The 10,025-nt window shown below is 42.3% G+C and overlaps 1 long non-coding RNA gene across 1 annotated transcript; it reads right to left on the bottom strand.

The window, feature by feature from the left end:
• Positions 1-1,430: 1,430 nt before the first annotated feature.
• LOC136009237 (uncharacterized) lies at positions 1,431-7,621 on the bottom strand. Its single transcript, XR_010610416.1, has 3 exons — positions 7,479-7,621; positions 4,235-4,374; positions 1,431-2,405 (listed from the first exon to the last, which is right to left on the bottom strand). It is a non-coding gene; the product is annotated as an uncharacterized LOC136009237 (long non-coding RNA).
• Positions 7,622-10,025: the final 2,404 nt, after the last annotated feature.

Genomic DNA, 10,025 nt, shown 5'->3' with positions numbered 1-10,025 from the left:
TCCTACTCAGTATTCTCTTGTAATAAATTCCTTAATGGTTTGTTGAGTTAGTGGAAAGAATCAAAAATAACAACATTAGCCATTTCCTTAATGTTTTGCCAGAGTAGGCACCAGCAAACTGATGTCCAGGAAACTTTTCCTCCTGATACCTGAATGACAGCTTATAGGGGTCAGCATTGCCAGGTTTTGCTAACCTTACTGCTTGCATTCCTCAGGAATGTCACAGCCACGAACACTTCAGTCTTTTGTGGCTCTTCATCTATCAGGCTTTGGTAGGAGATGCACCTCTATGCATCACTTGCCTTTTGAGTTTTGCTCCCAGCTTTACAGCTTCTCCCTGGTAGCATAAAGCCAAGAAGAGAAAGGGGGACTCCAGAAGTAATACTGCTGGGCTCACGCAGCACACCTACCACAACTCCTCTTCCATGTGGCTCGGCCACATTTGTGCTAGCCATTTGCCAGTGCAGAGCTGGAAAGGGGTTGATGTAAATCACTTGGGAAGATGCTTCTCTTTCCCTTGCTGAGTAAGTTGCTGTTTCAAGCACCCAGCCTAACTTCAGCTGTTGTGTTTTAGAATCTTACTAGGCAGCAGACCTGCTGCAGCACTGCCCTCCAGGTGGCCCTGCTGACATCCAAGCCCTGCATTTCATCAGGCCACATCTCAACTGTGGCATCACCTCAGCTGGGCACAGGCACCTAACAGTAGGTCAAGTGGCTTGTAGCCATCAAAGTGCTTTCCCAGTGCCTGGAAAACTTTATTCTTCTCCAGTGTACTCCTCTCCAGTCTCCACTCTCCCCGTTAGTCATACTCCCCTTTTCACATGCACGCCCTTTCCATGCAGATATTACAATTATGCAGGATGTAACGCATTGGAAGATTTCTTTTCCCTCCTCCACAAATATCTAAACTTATCCCTAACTACCTACCTAATCTGTCTATCAGATCCAAATGTCCCCAACATTTGGGGGTGTTTGGGCTTGGGATTCTGATTCAGGCTTCTCTACAGAAAACATTGAAAGGTCACCGCATTTTACTTCATCCAGCAAATGAAGCTGAAAGCCGTTCAGTGCTACTGTATGAATGTACTGCCTAAAACCAATATCTACCTGCAAACAGTGTGACTAATTTGGGTCTGAAAGAGTTTTGTGTAAGTATTGTTTTACTTTTAATGTTCTCTTTACTTTTCATCACTTCTTTAAATCCCACCAAAGGCAAACTTTCTCGCAAATTGATGTCTTGGCATTTTCAGTCAATGATTTTGACTCTCTAATGTCAGCAGGGGAGTATGCCAGCAGATTAAACTGTCCAATCAATTGCCCTCCTGCCTGTATTATGTGCGTTATTTCCCACCGTACATATTCAGCATTACACTCTAAGATCATTAACACAGTGGGTGCTGTTAGACAATGAAAGCCAAAAGCATGCTAATAAAAGGTTTAATGAATAACATGGTATCCTTACCAACAGCTACAGAAAAGTTGGTTTAGGGAAACAGGAACTGTGTGTTGGGGCACGTTGTACATGAAATAGGGTTATTTTTGCTAATAAGCGAATGCTCCTTTATCACAAAGCTGGTGCTGAAATGCTGGCCTGGAGAGAAAACGGAGTTTGAGGGAAATATCCCCTTGGATCAGAGGTGGACAGAGTAGATATTACCTCCCAGCAACTCATTCTCTATGTTATGCAGCTTAACTGCTCAGCGGGGCATTAATGCCAAGAAATTTAACAAGCATTTTGCCAGTTTCAGCACAGCTGGGTTGCTGAGCCTCAGCGTCACTCCTCGGTCCCTAAATTTGCCATTCAAATCTTTCTTACCCACCGTTTTCCTCTGCTTTATGAAACAGGACAGAGTGCTACCCTTCTTGCCAAAGAGAAGGTCAGCCTTCCAGCTGCCCAGTTAGGGCTTCTCATTCCCAACTGACACCCTTTTCCACTGATGCTCTTGTACTTGCCAGGCTGAGAAATCCTGTGAGCATCTGCTGGGCAGTCTGGTTTTGGCACAGCTGGATTTGCCAAATAAACAGTGCCATTCATCCAGCATAGGCTCATTGTGTGACCAAGAAACACTTCAACCAAGGAAGGCAAGGACTGACTTGTGGTGGGATGGAGGTTAATTCATGCCTTAAAGAGTCTCACAGAGTGAGAAGAGGTTAGCCAGCTGTGCGCAGGGCAGGGGCATAGCGGCAGCACCAACCAGGGTTTCCACATCCAGCTGACTTGGCACTGGCTTGTGACATCATCCCTCTGGCAAGAACTGAGAGGCTGAGGGAGAGCAGGGGCACACCAGTAACTTTGAGCTGTGCAGCAGAATCTGCGCCCTCCTGGATGTCTTCTCTTACGCATTTCTTCTCAGGTTTGGAATGCGCCAAGTGAAGTCTCTTTCATTAGGCCTCCTGCAAGATCACTGTGCAAACGGACAGAATGTACTGTTAGGAAAGGGAAGGTTGACATCCAGTCTGAACTTCTCCTTTCTTAGTTTCACCTATTTACTTATGTTTGCTTTTAATTTGCTAGTTAAGTCCCTTTATCTACATTGTTTATGGTTTTATATATTTCAAGACTGTTCCTTTGTTCCTAGCCTGTACTTGTCTCTTAATCTAACTAATATGTCTTGAAGTCTTTCCATTCTTCCTTGCAAATCAGACTTTGGACCTTGATGAATCCGTTTACAGCACTGATCTGAATTCTCTACCGTTCATCAGATCTTCTTCATCTCATAAAGAAGTGAACAGGCTATTCGGGGTGTGACTGTGAAAAGATTGTATCTATATATTCCAGCTCTATTGTATATTGCTCTGGCTATTTTACCTCGCTGTGCTGCATTGCAAATACAGTCCCCTAAGATTCTTTTTGTGTCATTTCTTTGCAGGTTTATCTGATTGTGCATGTCTTAGATTGTTCTTTCTCCTCATGAATTATAATAGCTTTTCATTTTTATTGGGTTTTATTCCATGAATGCTATCTAATTTTCTCACATTCTCTCTGTATTTTTTAACTGGGTGAGTTCTTTCCTATATTTTAATGTCTTTTTTTGTATTAGTAATTTCCCTCAATTTAATATATCTGTGACTTCCATTAATATCTTCTTTATCCTCTATTTTAGATAATTAGTAAAAGCATAAAAGAAGAGATGCGCTTTTTTTAACAAATGTCTCTGCCAGCGCCCCTGCTGACTTGTCATTACTTCAACCATTTGTTTACAATGTTTAATTTTAATGATAAAGAACATTATCATTTCTCTAACCATAGCAAATGATGCTGAGATGAAGATTCAATGGACGCTATCATAACAGGAGGAGGAGGTCATATAAGATGACCATTGCAGTCATCTTTTGTTTGCAGAGCTGGTATTGTATTATGTTGTTTTGCCACAGCTGCTTGGTTTGTAATTTTGCTGTTATCTATTAACCTATGCAAATCTGGCCCAGTACTGAGACACCTGTTGAGATACCCAAAGCTGACCACAGCCTCACCATGCCTTTGCACTGGTTGGATCAACTCTTGTTTAAGGGCTGCCCGAGCTTCTGGCTGCAAATCTAATCTTGCCCTGATGTGCTGATGCTTTGCTCAAAGTGTTTCTACTCCAGAGTCTGCTGCTCTGACTCCTGGCTGACCCCTTGTCTCTGCTCTGGCTGACAGATGAGCCTTGCTCCCAGATCCCCACTCCCTCTTGCCTTCCTACAAGCCCTCCATAGCTCCCTAAATCCTCACCCCAGTCCCATCTGCTCTGATGGCAAGTGCCTCTTCAAAGCCCAAGCGTAGCAGGCACAGGGCAGTCCTGCACACCAAGACATCAGTCTGTGCTGGGTCCTGCCCACAGCTCAATGAACAGCCCAAGCTCAATGCTCAGCCCAGCACAGGGTACCCTTAGATGACTAAAACATTGCTTGGGAAACAAAATGATTGAAGCAGTAGCTGGAAAACCAGCCACACTGCACACAGACCTGCCTAAACCCCTGCTGAGCTTCACCCCCAGCTCTGCACAGCTCAATGACTGGTTTGATTGGAAGCCAATATCCATCTGCTTCTGAGGTGCCATCTCGCCCATCTAGAAGCTGCCTTAAGAATGCAAGTGCTCTTCTTCACACACAGGGGTTTTTGTTGCTCACATACTCTCCTTTTAGAGAATAATAAAATATTTAAGCTACAAGAAAGAAAAGAAATGGAAACACATTCACTAAAACTCCAAGGGCTGGCATGCTTTGTCATGTATGTTGGCATTTCTCTGCTTACCTCTACTGTGGCAGCTCTCTGGTAGCATGCAGCAGCTTCATCTTTTCTCTTTCAAATCCGAAATCCTTTTCTGGATGCAGGATGCAGCTACCAGCTAATATTCACTTGGATGGCATTCCCTGACAGCTGGCTGCCACGGTCTACAAAAGCCAAATCAGAAACACACAGGACCTCAGCTTGTGCTTTAAAATACAATGAATGTGCAAGTGCTCTGCTGATATGGAGGCAGGGAAAGGAGAGTAACAATCACAGAAAGTGATTCAAAAAGAAAACTTTTTAAATGCAATCAGTAATTGCATTGCACTGTGTCCCTCTACACACAAAAAATTGGTGGTAGGTCCATCATTCCTGCTTCCCGGAGCTCATATGTTAACTCTTTAAGACCAGCAGTGAGCAGCTTTGGAAGTTAGCAGTCAATTTGCTGTATCAGTTGCCCTGGCAGTCCAATAATTACGAAGGTGATAACTGCACCAGGGGATCCAGGAGGCTTTTGGAAACAGGCAGGGAAATTGGCTCTTAGCAGGTTTGTGACTCCTATTGTAGAACACCTTTGTTGCCCACAAAAGAGCTCTACAACTGAGCAGTGACCTAATTATTAACTGCTGCTCTTGAAGACCCTGTCTCCTGTTCGTTGTTCAATGTCTTTTTGGTGAATTCTGCCTTAAGAGCATTTTCTTTCCATGTTCTTGAATTTTCTTAACTTTGTGCTTATGCCAACAGCCTTCAGGTTTTGTCTATACTGAGTCTGGAAATCTTTCTTCCTCCTCTCCCCAAGCCAACCACGTTCAAACACAGCACTTGTGGAGAGGTGCTAATGTGTTTTCCCAGGCCTCTTCAGACATGATTTAAAAGCTGGTAGTTAAAACCATAATGTAAAAAAATGCATTTGCAAATGATAAATTTTTCTCCCACTTACATTTTTTTTGAGCGGAACTATCTAATTTTCTCTGAGAAACTGAGCCAGAACTCATTTTACATTATCCATATCCTTGGTTATAGCTGAGTTACAATTTAATTGCACTGGGTTTTTTTCAGTTCCCCACTGTTCAAAGGTCTGTCAGTGATGGCCCTTTTTCAGACTTAACCTGGATCACCTAGTGTCCTCTCCACCTGAGGATCAGTAATGTCAGCAATGCCTGATGCATAATGAAACTGCAAGTAGTTTAAGTTCCATGTGGAAGACAGTGCTTTCCATGTAAAAATAAAATATTTTCCTGATTTTTACTGGCAGTCCAAGTTTTTCTCTAATATCCATCTCTTTGGACATTTTGTTCTTTCTTTTACTTAACTCTTTCAAACCACACATTTTTCCATCTGTAACTTTGGTTTCCTATTCAACTAATATCTTGATATTCAGGTTTCTGCAGAAGAACGCTATTTTACGGTCAAGTTCGCAATTTTTGGAGTTGAAATAATCTGTTCTGCCTTGCTCCACTAAAAGCCTGGCACTTACTTAACTCCATCCTTCCATTCTGCACTTTTACATGCGCCAATACTATTTTTCCGCAGGGTTAAGCTCCTCCTCTCATGCACTCTTCCAGTCACTGTTAGGCCTACCTCTTGCCAGCCTCCTAATAAATTGTGCTGAGGGGTCAAGCAAAGTGGTTACGTAATAGCGTTTGTTTTGGTGATTTTTATTATTTTCATAGCTGCCTTTAGCCTCTGAACAGAGATCGCTGATTCCTTTCATATCCAGCCATCTGATTCAATGTGCTGGTGATTCCCTGGTGTTTTATTATGGCTAATCCAATGGATTGAATATAATTTAGGCTATGCTGGATCTTGACACAGTATCTAGTAGAGCATAAGCATCTTGTGTCACTGTAAGCAAATCACTTACGATGGAGAAAATAAGACACTTATATATTTAGGTGCGTAAATCCTGGCATAAAATCCATCAGCTTTAATCCTTAACTCAACCCTCACTGAAACTCTTTCTGCAAGGAGCAGGGCTGAAGATAACTTCCAGGGTCTGCGGTGAAAAGTTAAGCTGCAAATGTTGTTCTAACACTTTTTCTGAGACTAGTTTGATTCAGGTTCTTGAATATGTTCAGCCTGGAATAGAATAGGTTGAACTTGCATATTAAACACTTTCTAACACGAAGTGGAACAGTTTGGAGTAAGTGCCATCTGTACAGCCTAGCCTGGGAAGTGGTGAAGAACTATCTATCTTCTTTCAGACCCTGCTTCTGTATACTTGTTAATCAGTTGCCTGACTCAATGCGAATTTCTCAGGGTGACCTTATTAGGCACATGCTTTCACTGTCCATTTTAAGGTGGCTACATGCCATGTGTGTGAGCACATATTTCTTATTTGGCAGCTAATGGCCCATAATTCGTATGCAAGAGCTTCTACAAAATATTTGCAGGTAAAAATAATCTTCTTGCATGCCGTAATAAACTGCATGGGTTGGTATCACAAATAGCATAGCACCTTAAATATAAGCTTTTCACACAGGTATATTTTGCTTGATAACGGTTGAGACGATGTTATTCTGAGGAAAAACCATTTGGTTGGTTTGGTTTTGCCAGTAATTTACCGAGTTGATTTGCTTCCTGCATACGACCATGTTCATGCTCTTGGGCAATTGCTGTATTATTATTAATTGGATTTAGTAGGATGGAAAAAGCATTTGAATGGTGTCATGGTTTAAACCGATCCACACAGCTCATCCACTCACACCACCCCCCCGACCCTCCCCACTCCCGGAGGGATGGGGAGGAGAATCAGGAGAATGTAACTCCCATGTGTTGAGATAAGAACAGCCCAGCAATCAAGGTACAACACAAATCACTGCTGCTACCGCCAATGATAATATTGATAAGAGAAAATAACAAGAGAATACGATACCACCACCGACCGAGTTTGACCCCCCCGAAGAGAGAGTGTGCCCTTCCGGGTAACTCCCCGTTACCTCCCTGGGCATGACGTGCTGTGGTATGGAATACCTCTTTGGCTAGTTTGGGTCAGGTGTCCTGTCTCTGCTTCCTCCCGGCCTCCCCTCGTCCCCATCAGAGCATGAGGCTCACAGAGTCCTTGGCCAGAATAAACATTACTTCACAACAATTAAAACCAATCGGTGTTATCAGCTCTCTGCCCAGGCTGGAAGTCAAAACACAGAGCTTGCACCAGTTACTAAGAAGGAGCAAAACGGCTCCTGGTAAACCCAGGACAAATGGATGTGGCTTATATGTGCAGAGCATATAACACTCTTGAGCTGCATTTTTTAAATGAATATCCCACCTGAATAGTTTCTTTTTCCCACTGCCAAGTCAGTCACTGTAGTAGTGCCAGGCTAAGTCTGTCCAGTGATGGGGCTCTGGTACCTGATGTTCCTTTGATTTAGCAAGGTGGTTTCTCTCTAGAGCTTTGTGTCAGGGAGTAGATTAACAGCTGCCAGACTGACTGTGGCATGAATTCCCAGCCATAGAACTGGGAATCTCAGCCCCAGCTGTAGGAGATCTTCTTTTCCCCCACAACAATGTCGCAGGCAGAATGACCTGTAAATGAATTGGGGGGGGGGAGGGGGGGAGGTTGGAACTGGTCATGTGGAGTTGATTAACTTGGTGTTTGAAAGGTATGAAGAGTACAGAGAAATAGGAAGGCTTTAGCAACAAGGGGAGTAGCACAATGAGAAACACACATGGAACTGGTATAATTCCTAGGTGTAAGCTCAGAAAAACCTATTGACTTTCAATGAGATTATAGCAGAGCACATTTTTTTTCTCAGAAATAGGAAATTAAATGAGGACTATCATCTTTGGTAACATCATAAATGAATAAAAAAGTAAACATATTTCTCTGAAATAGAAATTATAATTATAATCAACTGTGGCTCTTCTTCTTAGAATAAGCCTTGGGAAGACAGGTAGGAGGAAATATTGTAGCTCTGGAAGGCAACTGTGTTGAGGTTGTCACCTGAGAGTCAACTGAAGGCCAACTTCTGAAGCTACTTCCAGCCCTTTCAAAGAAGGTCTGAACCTCAGATCTTCATAGAAACTGCCTCAGCATCTCCACCTTCCCTGGCAGCTCTAGGATTCTATGGGCCATAAGATGAGCAAAGGGAGTCTTTTTGTCTGTGCTGCACTGGAATAGCTTTTTTTCATAGTGAAGCTTAAATATCTTGTTTTCTCAGTATTTTAGCTCCAAAGCTAGTGGGTACCGGGGTTAAAATACAGTTGTGTGCTACTAAAAAAAACAAAAATAAAGAAAAAAAAAAAGGAAAAAAAAAAACCAAACCAAGAAGAGTTTACAAAAAGGAAACTGGGGAGAAAAAAAATAAAAGAAGATTGATTTAATTCAGCTACAATCTGCTTTGCTTGCAGTTTAGGAGCCCCATGGAGAATCAGATAAGGGTGTCTGACCAGTACTGCCTTGAGAAAATAACAGAATTATTGTTCATTCTTTTTTTTTTATTGTTCCTGTTATCCAGAAAATGTTACATCAATACTTTCTGCAGAAAAGCTAATGAAAAATGCTCTCAGGGAGTGGTCGCAGAAATTACAAATACTTGGATGATGGATGAAGAAAGAAAAACACTCTCCTTGTCCTTCTGTATTGACTTCCCTAGCAATATAGAATAATGTTTCAGTACTTCCGACGGCTTTTTTGTTCTGCACTGGGACAAGACTAACACTCTCTCAAAATCACCAGGAACAGGAGTTTCACCCCAATGGAGCCGGCACCCCACCAACTAGGCACTGATTCTCTATAGGGCTTTGATCTGAGCAATATAATCACGTAGTTTCATGTGTATGTGGGAGTGAAGCCTGCTTAGACTTCCTAGTCAGAGTCTTTGTAGACAAGGACATCCTTCTCATGCTCAATTTTCATGTAGTTTTGGCAATGTACTGGGTGTTTAATCAATTTTAATTTCTGTGGCTTTGAAAGGGTGTTCTGCAATGTGTGCTGTAAGGAAGCGATAGCACCATTAACTAAAATGGTGAAATAAGATTTAATAGCAAATTAATCATAATAAAGATAAGTCTTACGTGTCTGCTGATTCACTCAAAGAGCCAACAATTAAAAGCAAAAGTGCAAAGGTTGTTGGTGACATTTAATCTGTCACCTTGGTTTTACTGAAGATGGATAGCTAGAAGAAGGAGACGTCCTGCTATAGGATGACCTCCTTCAGCCAAGCAAACTCCCTGTTTTCACACTGTACCCAGAGCTGTCTCAGTAGGAACTTATTCAAATGTTTCAGGCATGCTCTTGGGCCCTAAATGAGATGGGCTTCCCCATTAAACAAACAAACAAACAAAACCAACCAACCAAACCTCACAAGATGTTTGTGAACAGCTCAGCAAAGATGCCTTCTCAATGTGTACCATCAAACAAAAAAAGCTCATGTGATGCATCTTTCTAAAAAACAAAGGCTCAAAAACCAGCGTGAAAAGGATTGCTGTATTCTGTTTAAATTAATAAAACAGCATGTCCAAAATACCTGAAAGAGAGCAATGGATAATGAGTGAAATCTGCCTGCAGTAACTGAGCTCAAGACTGCCCTAGCACAAAGCACGGTTTGATAGGGCTGCTGTAAATGCTGTTGGTCAGGTTATAACTTGTATAAATCAGTAAATTTTGCACTCCCCTGCAGCTTCATCTCCATCATGACTATTATATGACAATAAGCATTTCACAAAGCAGCAGCCTCATCTTCTAGCTCAGGTTAATTACTGGTCAAGGAGGGGCAGCAGGACAGCTTCAAACCGCCTAGGCCCTACTTTTTCCCCAGCTGCCTTCCTCTGAAACTGGCAGCACTTCAGGAAACAAGCAGAAGGCATCCAAGAT

The sequence above is a fragment of the Lathamus discolor genome, chromosome 2 (assembly GCF_037157495.1).
Source record: "Lathamus discolor isolate bLatDis1 chromosome 2, bLatDis1.hap1, whole genome shotgun sequence".
In the NCBI taxonomy this organism is placed as follows: domain Eukaryota; kingdom Metazoa; phylum Chordata; class Aves; order Psittaciformes; family Psittacidae; genus Lathamus; species Lathamus discolor.
Note: the sequence above shows the minus strand (reverse complement) of the source record. Positions and strands in the feature narration are given on the sequence as shown.